This window comes from Syzygium oleosum, unplaced genomic scaffold (genome assembly GCF_021117445.2).
Source record: "Syzygium oleosum isolate NSW1041296 unplaced genomic scaffold, Sole_v2.1 Sole_v2.36, whole genome shotgun sequence".
NCBI lineage: Eukaryota > Viridiplantae > Streptophyta > Magnoliopsida > Myrtales > Myrtaceae > Syzygium > Syzygium oleosum.
Genome location: NW_026607520.1, coordinates 1,209,164 through 1,234,729, shown reverse-complemented (window position 1 = coordinate 1,234,729; position 25,566 = coordinate 1,209,164). Strand labels below are relative to the sequence as shown.

The 25,566-nt window shown below is 43.6% G+C and overlaps 1 protein-coding gene and 1 non-coding gene across 3 annotated transcripts in view; one reads left to right on the top strand and one right to left on the bottom strand.

The window, feature by feature from the left end:
* Positions 1-25,566, bottom strand: part of LOC115692967 (squalene synthase-like) — a 102,581-nt gene that overhangs the window by 5,502 nt on the left and 71,513 nt on the right. The window contains exons 1-3 of one of the 2 annotated variants that reach the window (XR_008814925.1): positions 2,981-3,310; positions 1,473-1,515; positions 620-709 (exon numbers count right to left, since the gene is read on the bottom strand). The exons of the other annotated variant lie outside the window; for it this stretch is intronic. The gene's annotated coding sequence lies outside the window, so the exon portion shown is untranslated. Of the gene's footprint in view, positions 1-619; positions 710-1,472; positions 1,516-2,980; positions 3,311-25,566 lie in introns of those variants that run through there. 2 annotated transcript variants of the gene reach the window in all.
* LOC115661389 (5.8S ribosomal RNA) lies at positions 10,582-10,737 on the top strand. Its single transcript, XR_004003081.1, has one exon. It is a non-coding gene; the product is annotated as a 5.8S ribosomal RNA (ribosomal RNA).

Genomic DNA, 25,566 nt, shown 5'->3' with positions numbered 1-25,566 from the left:
GAGGGGTCGTCTAATATCCCCATATGCTAGAAATATCACAAGAACTTCTCACAGCAAGAGAGCGTTTATCGTATTTTAGTATTGGTTCTAAAAAGTTAGTAAAAGAATGCACAAAAGAAGAAAACTAAATGATATCACTGGTAGAGGTTCTCATGTAGAATCATAATGTAGAGGCAAAATGTTGTTGATATATCTGGTTCTACAAATAGCGGTGTTAAGGAAAATGATTTCAGTCGATTTGAAGTCAATTCAAATAAATGTCGCAGACGGAACTAATCCTCTATGAAGAAAAATGTGGCAAAGATGTATAATTGCTACAAGATATTGTTAAAGATAGAATCTCCATGTAACTTTGAAGACCATTCTTAACGCAAAATGTGGAGCACACAAATTATTTACACATAGATACACACATACTTATACCAGGAAACCGTTAAGAGACATGAGTCAAACAAAATTTTTGTCAGAATACATATAACTCACGTTTCCTGAAATTTTTGTAAAGGTCAGCAAAGGGCAACAATTCTGAACCTAGCAATTAAATACATGAAGACCAGTCTTAGATCACCACAAACTTTAACTGGCAAGAAAGAGGTAACTGAATAGCATGTTTACTAACATGAAAAATGCCACTCCTTATCATACACATGCTGATGAAAAGCTTTCAGGATAGGCACTTTGACATCAGTAGGTATGCTTGTGTCATCCTCTGGAAGGGGTACATTAGAAAAAATAAGATTCCAGCACCAAATCACATACTAATGTCATCGTGGAGCTGGAAACGATTATCAACACGATGCTAACGAGAATTAGACAGGAGAACTAAGGACTAATCCTCAAAACTGATTTTTTATGGATTATTCAACGGATTAAAACTATAAGTCAATGTTTATCATCCAGTAAATCAGCAGGGGCCCTAACAACTAGAGCATTAGCATGCTCCACTTCCATTTATGATGGTTAGTGGTGATAAATAACATGAATGAAGTCCAGATGTGAAGAACTCGCTCTGACCTACACAATAATATTTGCATGCATGTTATCAGCATATAAAAGGAAGATCCAAATGCATTCACGCTATGGTTAGTCTTTGACAGAAAAAGGGACAGCTGGCTCAGATTAGCCAACCAAAAGTGCTAAAGATAAGTGTTGCAACTTCCCATAGCTAAAAGAACACACAAAATTATCGAGATTTAAAGAGGCATAGGTTTTCCGCCTTTAAGAAAACACAGACAAGAAAGTGTAGCCTCAAAACCCCCACTTCCTTTTCCTGTTATGCAGAAGTTTGAAGGGAAAAGAAGAGCTGCCAACTGGATAGCTACATTTGAAATCAATTTGATAAACGACCGCTAGGGTTTACTGTCCCCAAAATGGATGACAGTAATTTAGGACAGACGCACTATATTTGATAAACAGCATACTATCTTGCAAATGCAAGACAAAGAGAATTAATAAAGAGTTATAGGACGAACCAACTGTATCAAGTGCTCGCACGACCAAATAGAATATGCACACCTGCAAAAATGCGAAAGAAAAGTTGAAGAGATAAAAATACATTGCAAGAAACTAATCTAATAATTCCAATGGAATTTGCATTGGCTACTTGTAGCATTTGCATTAACTAATCTAACAGTTCATAGTTTTGCATTTGGATTAGCAGACAAGAGAAGTCAGTAGGAGAAAGTATCAAACGAAAACAAGAAGTAACCACATGAATCTACGGATGAGGACAGCATAGGCATCAACACTAATATCACGCAATTCCAGTCAAAATCATACTTAGATGTGGTTCATGTCATAAGCGCCTATAGCACTTTCTATGACTTTTGAATTTAAACAGTTGTCCAAGATAAAGTAACTAGCTCCCAATGACAATTTAAAAATGGCTAGATAATAATTTGTACTTCACAGCTGATATCCTGGTTTCTAGGAATAGACAAAAATCAGTTCCTGCAGATGGTTCACTAATACATGTGTCATCTTCTATGACTAAATTGTTAATTATATCCAGTTCATCAGAATTGTTGGATCTCCAGGTGCCACGCTATGCTATCCAGCCAAGAAACATTCCAAACATTAACACATGATATATCCTCCCTGCAGAATCTCTCTTGAGAAAGGATGAGAGAGAAAAGGCCAATTTTGCTAGGAATGCAGAAACAATAATACTAAAACTGTAAAACTTTTGGAGGAGGAGGAGGAGGAGGAGGATGTACTCGAGAAACCACCTCCCATCAACTAAATGCCAAAATCATGGAAACCTTGGGCTTATGCTGAACTAATGACAAGTTTTGTGGACTTCTCATGGGGACTCAATGAGAGAGAAAAGTGTATCCTTGGAATACTCCTTCTAATGTCATTGTCTTGCATCAAGATCATGCATTGACCGACCATCTACTAGAATGCCTCATTAAACTGTTTCAGGGCCTTTCGGTAAGTAAGAGCACACCACTCGAGCCACAACATACGGAGAAATGTACCCAAATACATCTTTGCAGAATTTTTATTGATCATTGACTTTATCTAAGCCGTTGTGCCTGCTGTCTTCGTCAGGAAGTCTAGAATTAGCAATTTTTTTCCTGATTCTCTCACATTTCTTCCCTTTATGATAAGACAAAATTTCCTCACATTTCCTGATCGCATCTACTGTTCACCAAGCCATAGAGAAATTTCTCTTGGCCCTAAAAGATGAAACAAGAAACAGAAAACAACTTCGTTCCCAATTTAGCAGCAACAGGCAGAGTCAATGCATCCAAACTCATCATGGCATTGCTTAAACACCACGAACGGATATGTTCAGCCAACATCACGAGTCCACAAAAGCATAAAAACGGTCATCCAAAACAAAACCAACACAGCACAAAACTCAATCCCCTGATCCGCAATCCTAATTCAAGCACCATCATCCACATATCCCCGCGAAAAGAACAGACGCGGACCCATCACGAGAACGTCGAGATCCGAAAAAACTGCTGCTCACCGCGTCACGGAGCTCCGCGCCGAGCTGCCGGATGACGAGGGCGAAGCTCCGGGAGACCTTGTGGAGGATGGAGTAGCAGAACCCCCAGTGAGGCTGCGGAGGGATCCGCTTCTCGGCATCGCTCGCCGCCATCTTCAGCTTCATCAGCGGGTAGAAATCGCCCGGGTGCTTCAGAATCGCTCCCAAACTCCCCATTGTCTCTCTCTCTCTTTCTCTGTTTCTCTCCCGCTCTGATTGAATCCGGTTGACAATTAAAATGGGGGGGAGGTTATTGCACGGCCATGGAAAACTGAATGGTGTCTGGCATCGGAACGAGCACTGTAAGTGCCTGAAAATGTGGATGATGGGAGTGGGAATCGAATCAGATGGTGACGGTTTGAATATGGGGCACAGAGAGATTCCTCCGACAATGGCTCCCGCCTGTTTTGGTTACTACCACCAAAACAATCTTGTTTTTTTATGTTACCAAAAACCTTAAATATGTCTATGGCGGTACTAATGCCCTAAAACATTTTTGAAAAAATGACATAAATAGTTCTTAAACTTGCTCGACGTGTAATGTGGTTCATGAATTTTTAATTTGCTCAACGTGGTCTCTGAACTTTAACCCGATGTGTAATGTGGTCTTTGAACTTTTAATTTGTTCAATACCGTCCATGAACTTTTGATACATGTTCAATTTAATCCCTGAATTATATGAAGATATTCAATATAGTCCTTCCATTAATTCAAGTTTAAAGACTATATTGAACATCTTCATATAGTTCGGGAACTAAATTGAATATGTACCAAAAGTTCAAGGAACGCATTGAACATTACATTAAAGTTCAGGGATTTCATTGAACAAATTAAAAGTTCAAGGACTACATTGCGCATTGGGCCAAAATTTAGGGACTGTTTATGTCATTTTCTTAAAAAGTTTTATGTGTCACCAAAATCCCTAAATTATGTCCATCGCAATGCCAATATCTCAATTTTTTTTGTGTGATCAAAAAATTTACAATTTTGTATCAATGCCACAAAAATACCCTCAAGTCATTTGCCTGACTAATGATCTTACTCCGTTTTCCATTCTGTCCGCACAAGCCGTTACATCGAATTTTAAATGGACATCTTGGATGGAACTAAGACGGAATTTTTTTTTTCTAGGTTGCCAGTATAAGTTTGGGATATTCGTGATGCGAAAAAAAATTTGGAGCACTAGAGTTATATTAGAGAAAATTTAGGGTTTTTTATGATAGATAAATGATATATTTGTATTGGTGGACAAAGTTTAAGATCTTTGAATGGTAGACAAGGGTATCCTAGTCACACGTTAAAAGTTTTGAAGTTTTGACATCACGGTGTTTCACGCCCCGAACCCTATGGCGCACGAGCATCCCAACCGAGGTCGAATTTGTGCGGCGTCCTAGGACGCGTCGCCGACCCAACACCCAACACAGAGATCAAGACACACGCGGAAGCAACATAAACACCCGTACAAATAAAACACCGTGACCCAGGATAGCACAAGCAACAAACCACATTATGAATATACACTTGCATTAACATCAGGGAAACATATACAATATCTATTTACAGCATCAGCACAAAAACCAAAAGCGGGTTAACGGCCACTACTGACAAAAAGGGGGTAAGTGGCCCGGGCGGTCAGTCTAACACTAACCTAAGGAAGGGCTCCGGTCAAAAAGGTACTGGCCCGACCTAACTAGGGATACGGCTAAACCCTAAGGGACCCAGTCCGAGTCGGATCCCGAGGACTCGGAACAACTGTCAGGCAGCTCGACCTCGGAGTCTAGGGAATCCAGCTCGAACTCGGCCTCTGCCGGTTCCTCCTCAGAATCCATCTCCTCAGGCTTGCCCTCCTGCTCGGGGTCCTGCTCCATAGGCTCTAGCTCCTCATCCGACTCCATCGGCTCCGGGTCAGAGTCCCAATCCACAGGCTCCTTGTCCATCGAGTCTGGCTCGTCCATCTCCCAGACAACAGGTCCGTGTCCTGACGTCAGCACTGGAACTCCCCTCGGACGTATACTCGAGGCTCGCCAGGTCTCCATCAGCACACTGGGGATCTAGGTTTCCTAGCCTGTTGAACGGGACATCAAAGGTTCTGAGGGATCCAAAAGTCCCGGTGTAGTCCCTAAAGCACCAAGCTATATACTCGTGGGCCTGAAAGTGTTGTACGCCCACATCGATCCATACTGTAGTAAAGTGTCTAATATACGTATCCCCGTTCTCTACGGGGTACTCAGTCACGTCCCGACCTATCCGAGACGGGATCCCAAAACGTATAGGAACTTCTGACATCTTCAGGGCCGGGGGTCTGAAAAGTTGGGTTTTAACAACAATGAGAACAAATCTCAGCGAGTAAAACCCCCTAAACCTAAACTAGGCTAACATGCACCTCCTGACAGGCAAACAATCACGCGAACCGACCAAAATCAATTGACCTAGGCCCTCGGGCCCAGATCGAACACACAATTGACCCTGCAGGTTAGGCATATAATAATCACAATAATGGCACATACGCGACAGGCTTAGTCACACGTACGCCATGCACATGCTCAAGCTCATTAATGCCTGCATCACACACGAGTCACAAATACTCATATGCTTGCACACTTGCCAATGCACTCTTGCATACATATGCCAGCAATATGATCATGCTTATGATCCGGCTCAATGATGCACACTTGCACTCAGTCAATTTCTCATTATAGATCGACCCGCGTAAAACGCATCAGGTCTGACCCGCGTAAAACGCATCAGGTCTGACCCGCGTAAAACGCATCAGGTCTGACCCGCGTAAAACGCATCAGGTCTATATCAATATCCAACACTTCCTGGGCCGCGTAAAACGCATCAAGCCCAGTGTCTCTAGCCCGCGTAAAACGCGTCAAGCGCAACACCGATCTCCATATACGGACCGAACCCGCGTAAAACGCATCAGGTTGACCGTCTTCCGGCAATCCGGGCATTGTCCCGCGTAAAACGCATTAAGACGGATTCAACACCCCCCGTAAAACGCATCAGAGCTTTATGTGATCACACGCACACACAGCCAATTTTATCTGAACCCCGCGTAGAACGCATCAGGGCAATTAGGTGATCACATGCTCATGTCAGGCACGCATACTCGCACAATTCTCGTATCACGCCAATGCACAGCATGCGAAATGCGTGGCCATGAAATCCCGGCACTCGGGCAATAACACAATGCACAATGAGCATTCAATTCCAACATGGGCACATAATCAAACCGTGCCAAGACATGCTCACACGATGCCACGACGTGCTCAATTCACCATGTAACAAACTCAATGTGTCACATTAACATACTAGCGTGCCCAATTAAGCAAATCAATTCAATCTTGCATGGCACAAAGTCGGCACACCCAATTCACGCGGTTTGAGCGACACCATTACACATACGCACGGCTCACCATGCATCCTCATTCTCGGCCACACTAGGCACGCGACATGGCATCACGGTATCAATATAAAATCAACCAATTCAACCATCAATTGAACCATTTAAGCACACGCGGCAATTTTCACGATTAAGCTCCTCATTAACCAATCTAAGTCCAATTAATCACATCATGGACAGCCACCAAATCAGCACGCTCTCGGTCATTTTTCCACTTCCAAATCCTCACAATAGGCTCCCATAATCAGCACGTAAACAGCCTCCAACAATCAGCCACTAATCAAGCCTAATTTCACCCTAATTAACCTCTAATCTAACTCTAACCTATCTAGAAATGCTTAGTAGCCTAATTAGGGTTTAGGGATTATTACTCACCTAATTCCTAGGCTCCCAAAGGTGGCTGAACTGGTGAGGAACGGGCAGACCGAGCGGGTTCACGACGGCGCGAGCGGCGGCGAACGGCGGCCTTCATAGCCAAGGGGGGGCTGATCGGCGGCTGTTCCTCACGGCCGAAAGGAGAAATGGAGAGGGAGAGAGAGAATGGCGAGACGAGATGGTGATGGCGAGGCTAGGCGGACGAGGATGGTGGGTTGGCTCCGGCTCTGGCTGGCGGCGGCGTGCTCCGGCGAGGGCTGCTCCAGTTGGCCCTCACGACCAAGCAAGGGTAAGGAGAGGGGGGAGTCGGCGAGATTGAGAGAGAGGAGGGAGTGGCCGGTCACAATGAGAAGCGAGGGAAAGAGAGTGAGTGGAGAGTTGTATTATTGGCCTAAGTGGGGTTAGGTGAACAACTTCCCAACAAATGACTATCTTGCCCATCCATCAAGGGCTTCGATTAATTCTAACTAAAATGTCTAGGGGCAATTTAGTCCTACGATTTTCTGAAATAATAGGGCTGAACAAGACTAATCTAAACCTCAAAATTCAGAATTAATACCTAAGGCCTAGGGGCAAAATCGTAATTTTCCGGTCCCGTTTCGACTCTACCGATCCCAAATATAATTGGCCACACTTATACGACGTTGTCCTTGCAAAATAGTCGCGTACGTCCACGAAATTCGACACCGAAGTCCGGACTCAATTCCACGATCGATTTCGCTCAAATGCGATTTTAGGGTCTCACACTAACGGGCGGCTGTTTAGGGGTTACGCGTATCGACTTAGGATTACTCGAGTCGTGACGGTCTCGACTTCCAAGAGTACGCAAGGATTTATCGCTAGTTCTGGAGGTCGCAATCGTTCGGAATAAGTTCGGGATCGTTCGCCACGCGTACTCTCGGTCGTGCGGAATCACCCGCGATCCGATCGTACGTCGTTGGCCAAACCAAATCCGTCACTCTCCTTGGATCGGCCCACGTTGGCCCAAAATATTTTCTCGTCATTTCTCGGAATCGGGTCTCGAATCACGGTCGAGTTCTTGGGTCCACATATCGTTTTCCTAGTTAGCCATTCCCTCTTGGTCAGTATCCCGAGAATGATCAGTTCCGGGCGAGACTTACTAGAACGAAATGAGAAATACATATCCATATTATTGATCACGAAAGTGGGTCGAATTCAGGACGTTACACGGTGGATATAGTTTAGGTTTTTGGCGATACTTTTTGGTTATATATTTTATTTTATTTGTCTCATTTTTTGTCATTTCCCTTCCAAGGCCACAATTTTCACAAGTTTTTATTTTTCATGTCCCATTTTCATTCTCACTACAAATTGGTTTATCAAAGGCAAAAAAGGGTTTTTTCTGGCCATTAAAAGAATGTGAGAATATACTTTGGGTGGATATTAAAGTGAGCCTTTGGCTCTTTGTTCAAATCTCGAGAATTACATGTTACTCAAAACTAACTCCAATCTTCAACCACATATGAATCATTATATATCAAAGAGGAAAGAACACTAGAAGTGTCAAAACTTGTGTACGATGCTCACTTTAGTACCAAAAATTTTCGCCAGCTCACTTAAGTCCCAAATCGGAGGAAAAACAATCACTTAAGTGCCAACGGCAATAAATTCCGGCCAAATTAATACGTGGCTTTTATAATTAAAATTTTAATATGAGTTGAATTTTTTTTTAAAAAAAAGTCTACGGGGCATTTCCATGTGTATATTTCAATTTTTTAAATATTTTTTCTTCTTTTCTTTTTTTCTTTTCTTTCTTCTTCTTCTACCTTTGGCCGGTGACCGGACACTGGCCACCGGCGATGGCCGGCTGCCTGGCCTTGCCCGGACGAGGTCGCCGTCGCCCACTACAGATGAGGCCTCGTGGACCCTCGCCTGGGCGAGGCCGGGGGAGCCCCGACGAGGGGCGGCCTCACCTTGCTTGGGTAAGGCCTCGCCAGATCCAGCAAGGCCAGCCCTCGCACAGGCCACGGCAGCCTCGCCGAATCTGGCGAGGGGAGCCCTCGCTAGGGCTCGCCCGCCCTCGCCTAGGCGAGGGTCGGCCGGGCCTTGCCTGTGGCGGGTGACGCGGTCTCGTTCGGGCGAGGCCAGGCAGCCGGCCATGGCCGGTGGCCAATGTCCGGTCACCGGCCAAAGGTAGAAGAAGAAGAAGAAAGAAAAGAAAAAAAGAAAAGAAGGAAAAAAATCAAAAAATTATTAAAAAATTTCCCCGTCAGCGCTGGCGTGCCACGTAAGACTGAGAAATTAATAAAATATGGCCACATCAATTTTTCGGCAACCCAAATTGGAATTGGCACTTAAGTGATCGTTTTTTTTTAAGTGACATTTAAGTGATCCGAAAAAAACTTTTGACATTAAAGTGAGTGCCGTACACAAGTTTTGACACTTCTAGTGTTCTTTCCCCTCTATCTAGATTCTCAAAATTTTTACTAAAATTGAAGTATTTCCTTTTATTTTTGCAGAAAAGCAATGGGATTTAGGAAGCTTAATGTTAAAGAGCTTGTTTGGAATGACTCTCGCTTTAACTTCTTTTATTTATTTTTCATACTTTACGTTTCTTATGATTCGATATTTTTTTAACGCGGAGCACTTGAAAGAATCAATAATATATGCATATTGATACATAGAAATGCACACCATCTTCGTAACATCACTTTGAAATTCAATATCTCTTTTATGGTGTGAAATTATGATTGAGATGATATGGCCACAGCACGACTCTTATTTTACAACGAGACGGGCATATGCATATGTTTAACCTATGGCAAATGTCCAAAGGGTCGCACGAGTTCCACTTTTATGAAAATATGATTTATTTATTTTTGGATTGCCTCCCACCAAACCTGCCAGCAGTTAATTTGTCAGCTTGTTCAAATGGCAAAATTTTCGACCGGTGAGAGCATAGTGTTGACTTCATTCAAGTAAGCACCCAGCTTGCTCAAGCTGACAAATTAAGTCAAAGTTGACCAAAGGAAGTAGTTGACTATTAATGTGGCGTTAGGACCATATTCAAATTAAAATTTAATACATTTTTATAGTGGGGTCAAAGCCAGTGCATGGCATGCTGTAGCTTGATGCGACTTAAATAAGGGGTAAAAAAAAGATGCTTTGTATTAGAAGGATATGGGGCAACCGTTGTGGTAAAAACATAAATTTAATAAAGGATTAATATCACGAAAAACTCCAAACTGGTATATATGTGACAGATTTATCCCGATATAATTTTTTGACCACTAAAAATCCAAAACAGGTTCACCTGTGACAAATTTACCCTTTGTTGGTTTCCGTTAAATTTTACCGTCAAATTGCTGAGTTGAATGACACGTAACAGTTGACAAGTGTACTAGTTTTGGGTTTTACCCCTCCGTTTGTCATAAGTTTACCAATTTATGATTTTTTGTGATATTAATATAATGTTACGGATGGTAAATTTATTACAAGTGTACCAATTTGAGGTTTTTAATGGTCAAAAAATTAGTTTAGGATAAATTTTTCATAAGTGTACCGGCTTAGGATCTTTGGTGATAAAAAAATTAGTTCAGGATAAATCTCTCACATGTATACTAATTTGGAGTTTTTCGTAGCATTAACCTTTTACTAAATGGGCTAGATACCAACAATTTTAGATGGGCCAAGAGCCCATGGCGCTCAGGCCTTTCTTGGCGGCACAACGAACCCTGACGCGGAATGCGCCAAGGAACTTCAACAAGAGAGCGATGCTCCTGCCACCCCAGACATGGTGCGTGTACGGGATGCCATGCAATCTCCTATTATTAATAATGACTTTCGGCAACGGATATCTCGGCTCTCGCATCAATGAAGAACGTAGCGAACTGCGATACTTGGTGTGAATTGTAGAATCCCGTGAACCATCGAGTCTTTGAACGTAAGTTGCGCCCGAAGCCATTTGGTAGAGGGCACGTTTGCCTGGGTGTCACACATAGCGTTGCCCCTAACCGCTCGCCTTGAATTGGGCGGGCGTGACTTGGGTGTGTATGTTGGCCTCCCGAGACGACCTTGTCCCGGTTGGCCCAAAATCGAGCGTTGGAGCAATTAGTACCATGACATTCGGTGGTTGATGAGACCCCAATGATCAATGTCGTGCGTGTCACTCATGCACACGCTCCACGAATCTACCTTTCACCAATGTGACCCCAGGTCAAGCGGGGCTACCCGCTGAGTTTAAGCATACCAATAAGCGGAGGAAAAGAAACTAACAAGGATTCCCCTAGTAACGACGAGCGAATTGGGAAGAGCCTAGCATGAGAATCGGGCGCCCTCGGTGTCACGCCCCGATCCGAAATCACAAGTGATGCTTTATGACCGACTATGATCTGATCAAGCCCGTGACTCGCGGAAATTTGTTAGACATCCCGTTCATTTTAAAATAATGCGCACACTGAAGCAAATAATAAAAATGAGACATCCAACAAGACAGGAGCAAACCGTGGCATCTTGTATTTACATGATGATTCTTATTTAGACAAGCCCTCTTCTCGGGCCATGGCAAACCACAAGCATATATTTTACATGCTTACTCTAAAGGCGGTTCCAACACAAGCCAACTATTAAACAAACAAAACTTGGCTTGGGTTATGCCTAATCCCACTACGGTTCCTCCTCTGCTCCTCACTCCTCGCTCCTCCATCTCCTTGCTCCCATCCCCTGTCCGTTGGTCGAGCTACACCCCGCCAGCGGTTTGCCCCGGAGCTGGCCCGCCCGCGCCGTCGAACGGCCCGTTGAACCCACGAAGGGGTCCAACCTAAACACCATTTGCCAATCGATACCAGGCCACGTATGGGTGGGGGACTAGTTCCGCTCGGCCCTCGTCCACCATCACGTATGTAGTGATGCGACGGTATGCGCGGTTCTCCTGGGCATCAATGACGGTGAGCAATTCCGCCTGCATCTCGACAGGGTTTCCGAACCAGGTCGGGGGAAACGCCATCTACGGACCTGAAAAAGGGAAAAAACAATGGGAGTGAGTCAAGAGACTCAATAAGTGAAAACACTAATATCAAGCAAGGAGGGAGCGATCGCCGTTCACATAAGTCGGCTCTTACCGTACCGATATCGATGGAAAATCAATAGCAAAGTTCAATCCGAAAGCATCAGGAAAACATCAATCATGACTATCACATGCAACTCATCAAGCCAAGTCCCAATTTTGACCACCAAACGTGAACATCAAGAACAAGACATGAACATGCCATTGGTAAAACCAATCTAGACCGAACACGGTCCAAGCAACCATGCTACAACGCATCACAACATCCTTTCCCGACATTAGGGAATTCACTTACTCAACAACTAAAACAAGAACTAGAGAACAAGAGGCATGTGGCGGACAAGGGGTCTCGGGCGGTTCTCGGACGTGGACTCTAGGTGGCCGACTAACAAGAGACAAAGGATGAGTCGGTGGGCTTCTTGATTGGCCGAGAACAAGGAAAAGGAAAAGTTGGTGGGTCTCCTTTGCACGTGAACAAGGAAGCAAGAAAGAAAATGGAGAAGATGATGGCCGGTTAGTGGGAGTGTGTGCGTGAGGTGTGTGTGAAGGCTCCATCAAGTGGGGTCTCTCTCTATTTTATAGTGGTTCTCACTTGGTATTATAATGAAGAGAAGACAAAAGCTTTCATGAAATGAAATGGCTTTCAAAGTCAAGTGTCATGATGTCTTGGGCTTAAATGGCATTAATGAACATAGACCAAAAGAGCATGATGGAGATTATGTAATAAATCCAAGCCATTATTGATCCTTATCTCTTCCTCTCTCTCTCGGTGATTCTCTCGGCCAATTCCCCTTCTTGTCTCATGCACATTATTGGTGACCATGAGTCACCATGCCACAATTATGTAGGCCTACAACTCAGCTTGGCTCCAATAATGGAAGGGGGACACCTAAGCCAAGCAATAATGGAAGCCTTAAATGAAGAGATAAGCCTTAACTTGGTCCATCCTTATCCTCTAGTCTCTTCTAATCCGAAACGTGAAGCTTCCTTGAGGCCCTATGAATTGCTGGTTTCACTCAAAATATCTCAGGTCAATTGGGTTACTCGAAACTGACTAACCGATGCCTAAGTCGTAATCCCGCATCATAACATCTAACTTGTTTTCGGAGGGTTTTCCGCAACAAAACACGCATAACGACCCCTTTCAAATCGAGGTTCGGTGTATGAAACCCTCCAAAAGTGACCAAGTATAACCATACAAAGGTCTAAGCCAAACTATGCCAATTCGGGTCTCTCGGGTTGCTTGGACACGTAGCCGGGCTTGATTGGGCACAGGGTCGAGCACGCTGCCGGGTCACACGAGCACACGGCCGAGCACATGGCCGAGCCGAACGAGCGCTGCGCTGGGCCACACGGGCATCATACCGGGCTGCACAAGGGTTGCGCAGAGCACGTTGCCGGGCCGCATGAGCAAAGGGCCGGTCCATGGGCCTAACACATGCCTTGGCTCATGAATGGGCATAATGCATGGCCCATGGCCAAGTTTCTAGGCACGAGACTGGATCGGAGCCCGATCTGACGGGCATAACACTTGGCACAAGGGTCAGGCACAATGGCTGGTACACGGCTGGGCACGTAGCATCGTTCGTGGCCGTGCGTCGTGCTAGTGCATCGTTCGTGGCCGTACGTTGTGCCCGTGCATCGTACGTGCCCGTGCGTCGTGCCCGTGCGTCGTGGCCATGCATCGTGTGCCCATGCATCGTGCCGTGCATCGTTCATGGCCGTGCGTCGTGCCCGTGCACTGTCTATGGTCGTGTGTCGCGCCCGTGCATCGTTCTTGGCCGTGCGTCGTGCCCGTGTGCATCGTGCCCGTGCATCGTTCGTGGCCGTGCGTCGTGCCAGTGCATCGTGCCCGTGCCTCATTCGTGGCCGTGCGTCGTGCCCGTGCATTGCCCATGGCCGAGTGTCGTGCTCGTGCATCGTGCCCGTGCATCGTTCGCGGAAATGCGCCGTGCCCGTGCATCGTTCGTGCCCGTGCATCATCCATGGCCGTGCGTCATGCCCATGCATCGTGCCGTGCATCGTTCATGACTGTTCTTCGTGCCCGTATGTATCATTCATGGCCGAGGCCGTGATCGTGCCCATGCATCATGCCCAGGCATCGTTCATGGCCGTGTGTCGTGCCCGTGCATCGTGGCCGAGTGCATGGGACATGGCCGATGATTGTGGCCAAGTGCATCGGTCCTGGCCGAGCCTTATGGCATAGTGCATCGGTCCTGCACGAGGCTCATGGCCGAGTGCATCGGTCATGCACGAGGCTCATGGAGCCGATTGCTACTTTACTGATCATTTCTCATCCAATTGAATCCATTTTTCTTCCTAAATTTTGTTTGAGTCATGAAATAGCTCCCCCATTTGTTTTCCCACCTCCCAACTATTTTTTTTCTAATTTTCCTATTTTTTTATATTTTTTTAAATACCAAAAATTAAAAAAAAAATTTCGAGGGTCAAATATTTTTTCTGATGCATCCATAATTTAGTTCACTTTTTTCTAAGCATCCCTGCAAAAAATCTCATCAAAATTCAATTTCTACATTTTTTTAGAGACGTGGTACCATCTCAAACATGGTGAATATCTCCTCATGTTGGGAGCAAAATTGCTCATAAGGCTCTTTAGGGGGGTAGAGGTGCTCGAAGGCCATGACCGGCCTTCGAGCAATTATTGGGCAATGTGGACCCATATTATGGGCACAAGATTGAGTCATAACAAGGATCAATCACCGATGAAATAGGCCATGACCGATCAAATAGAGCACCTCTAAACAAAGATGGATGGACAGATGACCTGTGCATCGCGTAGCTCCCCTCACGCATGCATCATGGCCGAGTGCATGGGTCGTCGACAAGCTAAGCAGCCACACAGGATGAATCGATGATCGAGTTCCTTAGGAATCGATGAATCCACGAGTCCCTTCGGTAAGATGAGACCATGCCTCGCGGTATGAATGAATGAGCCACGATGGTGCAATGATCGTCCCACGATCAGGCGATCGATTGAGTCCCGATTTGAGCTGAGATCAAACCATGACCGAGGCCTTAATGGCCAAGGGGAGGCGAGATAGGGACGGAGATTGAAGTCGCGATTAGGGACAAGATCTTGTTGTTCTCGCGTCTAGCGGTGCGGATGTGGCCTAGTTCGATGAGTCCATGTGCTCCGCAAGTTCTCATGCTTGAAGAGCTATGGATTAGTCGGCTTGGTTTACTTTCAGTGTACGCGATGGCGTGTGAGAGATGACAAGAATGTGTGTGTTGGCAGGCTCCGTGCTAGTGCATCAAACTGCTTCCCTCACTTTTGATCAATTGTTGCTCCACGAACAAACATTGGATGCAAAATATGGGTTCCTGTGTTGCATACCTATTGCGATGGAAAGTTGTGCCTTTTGTTGTCCCTTCCATCACAACATCCTTTTGGATGCTTGGTTGGACTAGATAACAGGGCTTGCGTTCCACGAACATCTCATGTGATTGTTCGAATGGACCGCGAGTGCCGGTTTGTTCTCTCGGATGCGAAGCTTTCTTCATGGGTAAGGGGTCATTGGCCCTTGTTCCCAAATCTCTAAGCGTTTATCGCTTTACTGGAATGACGCTTTTGCCTTGTCTTTGGCCACATGGAGCTCTCGGGCTTCATGATGGATCATGCTTGGCGGGCGTCATAAAGGAATGCTACCTAGTTAATTCTGCCAGTAGTTATATACTTGTCTCAAAGATTAAGCCATGCATGTGTAAGTATGAACTAATTCAAACTGTAAAACTGCGAATGACTCATTAAATCAGTTATAGTTTGTTTGATGGTATTTGCTACTCGGATAACCGTAATAATTCTAAAGCTAATACGTGCAACAAACTCCGACTCTTGGAAGGGATGCATTTATTCGATAAAAGGTCGACGCAGGCTTTGCCCATTGCTCTGATGATTCATGATAACTTGACGGATCGCACGGCTATCGTGCCGGCGACGCATCATTCAAATTTCTGCCCTATCAACATTCAATGGTAGGATAGTGGCCTACTATGGTGGTGACGGGTGACGGAGAATTAGGGTTCCGATTCTAGAGAGGGAGCCTGAGAAACGGGTACCACATCCAAGGAAGGCAGCAGGCGCGCAAATTACCCAATCCTGACACGAGGAGGTAGTGACAATAAATAACAATACCGGACTCTTTGAGTCTGGTAATTGGAATGAGTACAATCTAAATCCCTTAACGAGGATCCATTGAATGGCAAGTCTGGTGCTAATGTTCGTAAAATTCTGCACGTGTCAACGAACGTGTTGAACAAGTAATACAATGATGAGAAGAGTATCGTCCCACAAAGATTGATGATAATAAACCAATTAAATATTAAAAATAGACTAATTCTAAAATTTATCTAACAAATCAAAATATAATTGAGAACAAATAAAAATTGACAATTTTTAAAAACGAAATTTTATAAACTAAAGGCAGATAATCAATCAGGTAAAATATGTTAGAGCATCCGATTTCACCATAACCACTAGATATGAATTTCGGATCATTATGCATAGAAGAACAATATCAAACATGTGATAGCGGAATTTCCTAGTCTATTTACTATCCTATCTCTAGATATAGCAAACCTACTTAGTTTATCAATTCACTATATTTCTATGTGAATTTAAATAAACATAAGCGCATTAAAATCTGTGAATATTCCCGGTTTACAATGAATCTTTTGGACCACCTTATTACCGAAAGCTACACAAATAACATGGTATATTTCTATCTACATTTAATTCATGGTTATATATTATAAGGAGCAATTGCATATTATCACTTCTCAGTCTCAAACATGCACATCAGATCATTCAAGTGGTGGCCAGTCACCTAAACGCATTAAGCACAATAATATATAACTCACATGAATGAAATTACTTGCAAAGCATAAAAAGCATGAAATTCATATCATCATGATTAGGCTACATCGTTGCTCTAACAAAGAAAATTAGAACATAATAGAAGAAGAAACGACAATAGAAATTAAACCAAACATCTTGAATCAAAGAACAAGAATTATGTCACCACTTTTGTATTCTCTTCAAAATACTTGAAAAACTATCAGAACACTGAAAACAAAAATGATCTCAAAGAAAAAAAAAACTCCATGTTCCCCCAATTTATCCTATTTATATGATAACATCCAAGACTCCTCTCACAAGGCAATTGCTTCTTTTTCGTATAAAATTAGGGAATAAATCGCAGAATTCCCAATGTGATATCCACCTTCTAACTCTTCTCTGGGTCGCATATTCCTTTCCTTCTTTTTGCCATATTTTCCTTATTTTCTCCGTATCTCAATATTCTGCATAAACAAGGAAAAATTAAGTAAATAAAAGGAAATCCAAAAATATTCTAACAAATATTGCATTATTTATTGCCTAGAGTAGATAAAATAACTCTATTTTTATAGAGTTATCAAACCCCCAAACTTAACATTTTGCTAGTCCTCGAGCAAAAGCAAGATATAAGACATACTCAAGCTAACAACCCCCTCCATGATTTCCTTCCATAATTGCTCGAAATCACAATTCAAAGAAAAACACAAATTTCATCCAAACATTGAAATAGATTCATAAGTTAAAACCAATTCTAACTATGTGGTCCAAGTGTGTGTGTGAGTCCTCATCTTTTCGAATTATATGCAATCCAAATAAGTTCACATTAGTATGCAACCTCTCAAAAACTCTTTATAATTATAACCAAATCTCATAGGTTTGCTTTTCATTCCTCTCTCCACTAATGTAAGCTAATCATCCAACCAAAAATCAATAGGACTTTCCTCAGGTTGTAATGTAAGGCTGGGCTAACGGTGAGATAATGGTAAATTTAAGGCAAAAGGACACTATAAGTGCCATAACTTGTGTACGGCGCTCACTTTGGTGCCATAACTTTTTTTCGGATCACTTTGGTGCTAAGTCGGAGGAAAAACGATCACTTAAGTGTCATAACTTTTTTTTTGGATCACTTCAGTGCTAAAATTTTTGAAAAACGATCACTTAAGTGCTAAATTTTTTTGAAAAACGATCATTTAAGTGCTAAAATTTTTGAAAAACGATCACTTAAGTGCCAATCTCCGGCGAGACTCCGGCGAGCCACGTCAGCTTCAGAAATTAATAAAAAAAAATGCCACGTCAGATTTCCGGCGAAAAATTGTGTACGGCACCGAAGTTGGCACTTAAGTGATCGTTTTTAAAAAAATTTAGCACTTAAGTGATCGTTTTTCAAAAATTTTAGCACTAAAGTGATCCAAAAAAAGTTATGGCACTAAAGTGAGCGCTGTACACAAGTTATGGCACTTGTAGTGTTCTTTTGCCGTAAATTTAAGCTCAAATCACCCATAAACACATTGATTTCTAGGATCTAATTAGAGCACATGCCACTATCCCCAATTTCACATCTTCAAAATAATCTTTCTACCACTACGGATCATCATTCTTCCTCTCTTTTTTTTCTTTTCTTTTTTTTCTCTTTTTTTTTTCATTGCTTTATGGTAGAGTTCCTCCCTAAGTCCCTCCTAATATAACGTGAGCATTCCCAACCCATTGAGTATCCAAAAGGCTCACTCAATTGAAAGTTGGATAGGGAACCATAAAAGCAATTTTTTCTTTTTTTCTTTTTTTTTTTGAAGAAGAAGATACACTCCAAACAACCATAGCAATCAAATTATTTCCATGCTCCACCCTTCCTCCGAAATTGCTATTATGCTCAAATAAACTTTTATCCTAAAAAAAATCAACATGTTCATGAGGCGTGGGACAATGATATAATTTGGCAAAAGGTAAGCTAAAAAGTACGTGGGTGCCAATAAAAGATTGGATAATAATTAAGGCTCAACGGGGTGACTATGGATAAATAAAGAGGGTTGGCTTGAAAGGCTCAATCGATCCAAAAATTGCTTAAATCATTTTCTCAGTTAGATGCAGCATAAGATTTCGCCTCAAGAGAAAATCAAACAAATTCTAAGATTTGGGTGAGATCTAAGAAAAGCACATACTTCACATGAATGTTCTCTAGATGTACACACTACTCAAAAATTAAGGACTTCTAGTGCTCAGTAAGTGGATCGACATCATCAGAATCAAAATTAACTCACATATCATTCGCAAGTTTGAACAAAATTTAAATTTTCCTAAGAATCGCAAAAATTCACAACAAGGAATGCAACAAAAAAAAATTCCAGATTTAGCAAAAATTTTGTCTCCCCCCAAACTTGAATGAAGCATTGTCCTCAGTGTGAAAAACAAAAGAAACAAAAGAAAAATAGGAACAAGAAAACTCCCCTTGCTGTAGGATGTGTCCATGGATGGTCTTGATGACTAAACTCCAAAAAGGTGATCCTTCAAGTAAGAAAATTAACCTGGATAAAAATTATTAATCATGTTTTTTTTTTGAAAAAGAAAATGAACTTAAAAATTAATGAAGAAACATAATAAAATTGCTTGGGTTGCCTCCCAAGAAGCGCTTGCTTTATAGTTTTCAGCCAAACTATCACAGATGTCGCTATTCTGGAGGATGAAGTTCAATAGTGGTCTTCTGCTTGTTGTAACCGCTTTCGAAGTAGGGCTTCAAATGTTGACCGTTCATCTTAAATGTGCCTTCGGTGTCATGTGCAACTTCAACTGCTCCGTATGGAAATACCTGTGTGACTGTATAAGGACCAGACCATCGAGAACGTAACTTTCCTGGAAAAAGTTTAAGACGAGAGTTATAAAGTAAAACTTTTTGGACAATTTCGAACTCTCTTCTGAATATGTGTTTATCATGCCATCTTTTGGTACGCTCCTTGTACATCTTAGCATTTTCATAGGCCTCATTGCGAAATTCCTCCAATTCATTTAGTTGCAACAATCTTCTTTCACTGCATCGCATGTCAAAATTCAGAAATTTCAATGCCCAATATGCTTTGTGCTCTAATTCCACCGGTAGATGACAAGCCTTCCCAAACACTAGCCTAAAAGGAGACATCCCAATTGGGGTTTTGAATGCTATCCTATAGGCCCAAAGTGCATCATCAAGTTTCATTGACCAATCTTTCTTAGAGGCATTCACTGTTTTTTCTAAAATTCTCTTGATTTCCCTATTTGAAACCTCTACTTGACCACTAGTCTGAGGATGATAAGGGGTTGCAACCTTATGTGTGACTCCATATTTACTCAAAAGTGCTTCAAACTGTTTGTTGCAAAAGTGTGTCCCCCTATCACTTATGATTGCCCTAGGAGTGCCAAATCGCGTAAAAATATTTTTCTTCAAGAATTTGACAACAGCCTTAGCATCATTTTTTGGTAATGCTACAGCTTCTACCCACTTAGACACATACTCCACAGCCACTAAAATGTATAAATTACCATAAGAAGATATAAAGGGTCCCATGAAATCAATACCCCAAACATCAAATAATTCACACACAATAATGTTGTTTAAAGGCATCTCATTTTTTCTAGAAATATTTCCAGTTCTCTGACACCGATCACATGAAGCTACAAAGGAGTAAGCATCTTTAAAAAGTGTGGGCCAATAAAATCCAGATTGTAAAACCTTAGCTGCAGTTTTGGTGGCACCAAAATGACCACCTGCCTCTATGTCATGACAATGATGTAGAATATTTGCCTTTTCTTCGTTTGGAACACATCTCCTTATGACTTGGTCTGCACATACCTTAAAAAGAAAGGTTCTTCCCAAAAATAATTTTTAACATCAGAAAAGAATTTTTTCTTCTGTTGATATGACAATTCAAGAGGAAGAATATTACTTACCAAATAATTCACAAAATCAGCGTACCAAGGAATTTTTGTGGATTTGATGGAAAAAAATTTCTCATCAGGGAACTCTTCCATAATTGGACTTACATCTTCCTTTAAATTCGGAATTCTTGACAAGTGATCTGCAACTAGATTTTCGGTCCCCTTCTTATCTTTGATTTCCAAATCAAATTCTTGCAGCAATAGAATCCACCTGATTAAACGTGGTTTTGATTCTTTCTTTTCAAGCAGATACTTAAGAGCAGAGTGGTCAGAATAAACTATAACTTTTGAGCCAATTAAATAAGAACGAAATTTATCAAAAGCAAAAACTACTGCCAAAAGTTCCTTTTCTGTTGTTGAATAATTCAATTGTGCACCTGACAAGGTTCGACTGGCATAGTAAATGGTTTGAAAAATTCCATTCTTCCTCTGTCCCAAAACAGGTCCCACTGTAGAATCGCTAGCATCACACATTAGCTCAAAAGGTAAATCCCATTCTGGTACTGCCATAATTGGTGCTAATATTAACTTCTCCTTTAAAGTGTTAAAAGCCTGCACGCATTCATCAGTAAAATTAAATAGTGCATCTTTTACCAAAAGATTAGATAGGGGTCTAGCAATTTTTGAAAAATCTTTTATAAACCGCCTGTAGAATCCTGCATGCCCAAAAAATCCTCTGACAAGTTTCACAGATGTTGGTGGAGGCAATTTTGCAATAACCTCCACTTTGGCTCGATCGACTTCTATTCCAGTTCTAGAAATCTTATGCCCGAGCACTATTCCTTCCTGTACCATAAAATGACACTTCTCCCAATTTAAAACAAAGTTAGTCTCCTCACATCTTTGTAAGACCAAAGCCAAATTATTTAAACAAGAGTCAAATGATGAGCCAAAAACGGAAAAATCATCCATAAAAATCTCAATATATTTTTCAACCATATCAAAAAATATAGCCATCATGCATCTCTGAAAAGTAGCTGGTGCATTACAAAGACCAAAGGGCATTCTTCTAAAAGCAAAAGTACCATAGGGACAAGTGAAAGTAGTTTTTTCTTGATCTTTTGGTGCAATAGGAATTTGATTATACCCTGAATATCGATCAAGAAAGCAATAAAACTCATGTCCTGCAAGTCTTTCCAACATCTAATCAATAAATGGTAAAGGAAAATGATCTTTTCTAGTGGCATCATTCAATTTTCTGTAATCCATGCACACACGCCATCCGGTAACTGTCCTAGTAGGAATCAATTCATTATTGTCATTTTTCTGAACAGTCATACCGCTTTTCTTTGGCACAACTTGCATAGGACTTACCCAAGAACTATCAGAGATAGGATAGATGATCCCTGTGTAACATTCTGAATTTTCGATCCTTTTCCCGAGATTTATGAAATGAATATTTTGGCCAATGCACTTATAGTGAGATCTCACCCGGAACCGCGCATTCTCGGGATGCTAACCTTAGGGGTAAGGCCATTACGGGATTGAGTTCGCACGACCAAAGAACTCGACCTTGGTTCGACCTTCGACCATAAGGATTGACGAGGGAATGTTTTGGGCCAACAGAGACCGATCTATCTGATTGATCGTGTCCGCAGGGAACTAGCGACAGACCCTCGCAATTACATGACAATCGAGGTCGCCTTAGTTCGAGCAAACTTAAACGTGAATTGACTTAGTGTCGGTCACGGGTCGAGAGCGCGTAATCCCAACGAGCCACCCGTTAGCAAGAGATAAGCTAAAGTCGTGATTGTCGATTTCAGTCATTTCTTAGAATCCGGGCCCGGGAATCGAGGATTTTGGAAAGTGACAATTTTGAGTGGCCGATGGCGTTTTTGGCGTGGCCAACCTTGAGGCCATCCATTTCTGTAAAAAAAAAATGGACTTCGGTTCGGGACCGGAAAAATGACCGTTTTGCCCCTGGGACCGCGAACAAATTTTGAGGACTGGATTAAGTCGGGGGACTGAAAATGATCATGTATGGTCGAATTTAGAGAGACAAGAATGCCCCTATTCTTCTTTGGTCAATTACTCTTTTGCCCCTTGAATTATTGGATAAGGACAAACGTGGGCCGTCAGATTTGGATAAGATCAATTCTTGGCCATTGGATCGGAGGGGTAGTTAGAGGGGTATTTTAGTAATTTTCGGTGGGGTTTTAGAGGCCAATTATTAGGGTTAGAATATAAATATCTATTTCCTCTCTCTCTCCTCAATAATTATCTCCCTCTCTCTCTCCTCACCCCCACCAAACCGGCGCTCTCTCTCTCTCCCTCCCCGTGCGTGAAGCCACCTTGGCCGGCCACCAGCTCGCTGCCGCCTGGTCGCCGCCCTCCCGCCGTCCGCGCCGCCGCTTCTCCCTTCCGGTCGCGCCTCACCGCCCGCCGTTCTCTCTCTCTGTTCGCCTGTCCTGTTCAGCCCCGCCACCACCGAGCCACCCCTGGCCGTCCTCCCCTGGTCCATACGACCTGACCGCCACCCCCAGCCGCCCGATCGCCGCCCGCCAGCCACCTGTCCACGGTGGTGCCGCCGTTCGCCCGCCTGGCCGCCGGCGACGCCGTTTGGTTGCTGCTGCTGGTCCGGTCGTTCCAGCCACCCATCCAGCCCGTTTGTCACGCCTTTCTAAGGTAAGTGACTCCCCCAAATGTTACCTAGGACCTCGGGTATTGTTAGACACCTTTAGGACTTGGTTCGAGTAGTTTAAGTGGCTGTTTTAGGACTGAGATGAGGACTGGGTGTTTGGTTGCTGTGGACTGAATTGTGGCATGAAAATGCGAGGTTTGGGAGGCTCGGATAGGGCTGAGATGACGTGGAATGATTTGAGCTGAATTGTGCGTGTTATTGGTAGTTTTATGTCTTGAATGAGCCCATTGGATGATTGAATGAATTGTGGTTGTTGGTTGGTTCTGAAATGTGTTTTGTGCTGAATATTGAGTTGTCACGCCCCGAACCCCATCGAGCTCGCGACATCCCACTCCGGTCGAATAGCTGCGACATCCCAGGAACATCGCCGACCCAACCCAAACATCAGAAACACATGCGGAAGCGAATACAAAACCCCTAACTATAAAGACGACGATGTGGTAGATCAACAAGACAATCAAAGAACATCAACAATCATTTTTATACAATACCATTGCACCAAGCATACAATTATCATATTACAAACGTACATAGCAAGCAAGCATCCAAAACCACCGACATAACACAAAGATCAGGTGGCTGGGGTAACTTAACTTCACTATAGGTCGATCTATCGAACAAAAGGTAACTGGTCAGACCTATATTACACAACCCCTAAAATACCCTAGGGAAAACTACTGGTCGCCCTCCTCCACTCTGCTTCAGTGTCCTCTGGTTCGAGCCCCCGGAAGATTACTTGGGCCACGATACGGGGAATCGCCTGCAGCTCCACTAGGGCACCATGGTCAACTCTTCATATTCCAAAAACGGGAAGGCGGGCCTCCTGGGTTTAAGGCTAGGGGTCTGAAATGGTGGTTATACAACTATGAGACGAATCTCAATAAGTGCACAACCCCAAACCCCACATAGGCTCTCACGTACCGCCAGACGAAACACGCATAACACACAACGATCAACCATACTCACAATCACATACGAACCTACCTGGAATCCATCATGCACGTCCCTGCATATCAGATAACAATACAGCCAACATGCCACAATAATGCATTACAGCCACGCGCGTGCCTCGATTATAAGGGAAAACCCACTTGGGCACGTCCCATACCATGCCTAGTAGTTTTTACCCCATAATTGAGCACTACAATACGCGATACCAACCACACTCGCACACGAACTCACGCCATGCGCCTATTTTCGCAATCGTCACACGTCAAGCCAAGTCCAACTCATTCCCAACTTTTCCACCACTACCGTGCCCGCGTAAAACGCATCAGGCCAACGGTCTTCTGACCTTGTTAGGCATCATCACCCCGTCGGGCCGGGCACCGTCACCTCGTCAGGGACGGCATCGTCCCGCGTAAACGAACACGCCTCAGGACGGATCCTACATTCTCACTTCCTTCTCTACCGCGCCCGCTTAAAAGGCATCAAGCTAATGGTCTTCTGACCTCATCAGGCATCGTCACCCCGTCGGGCCGGGCATCGTCACCTCGTCAGGGACGGTATTGTCCCGCGTAAACGAACACGCCTCAGGACGGATCCTACATTCTCACTTCCTTCTCTACCGCGCCCGCGTAAAACGCATCAAGCTAACGGTCTTCTAACCTCGTCAGGCATCGTCACCCCGTCGGGCCGGGCATCGTCACCTCGTCAGGGACGGCATCGTCCCGCGTAAACGAACACGCCTCAGGACGGAACTTTTCCAACCAATCCTACATTCCCGTACCTTCGTTCCACACATTACACACATACCACACTGTCACACACAATTTCACGTCTCACATACACTTCACAGATACACGTTCTCGTCACACAAACACATCATACAGCCACACACACTTGGCACACGACCTCAATGCACGATCACACCGGCACACCCCACGGTCACACACATGGCACACACGGCCACACTACACTCAGCCCAAAGTATATTCCAAACCAGCCAACAACCACAATTCGTACGGTCATTCAATTAAACCCATACAAGCCATGAAACTACCAATCAAACGCACAATTCAACCATAATCGTTTCCTATCCTCACAGCCCTATCCGAACCTCATATTTCCACTCCACAATTCAGTCCACGACAATTGAACATCCAGCCCCGCTCCAAGTCCCAAAACAGCTACACAAATCACCTAAACCGAGCCCTAAACGCGTCTAACAATACCCGAGGTCCTAGGTAACATTTGGGGAAGTCACTTACCTTAGAGAGGCGTGACAAACGGGCTGGATGGGTGGCTGGAATAGCCGGAACAGCAACAGCAGTCTAGCAGCAGCGCCGACGGCCAGGCGGGCGATCAACGGCACCACCGTGGACGGGCGGCTGGCGGGTGACGCACGGGCGGCTGGAGG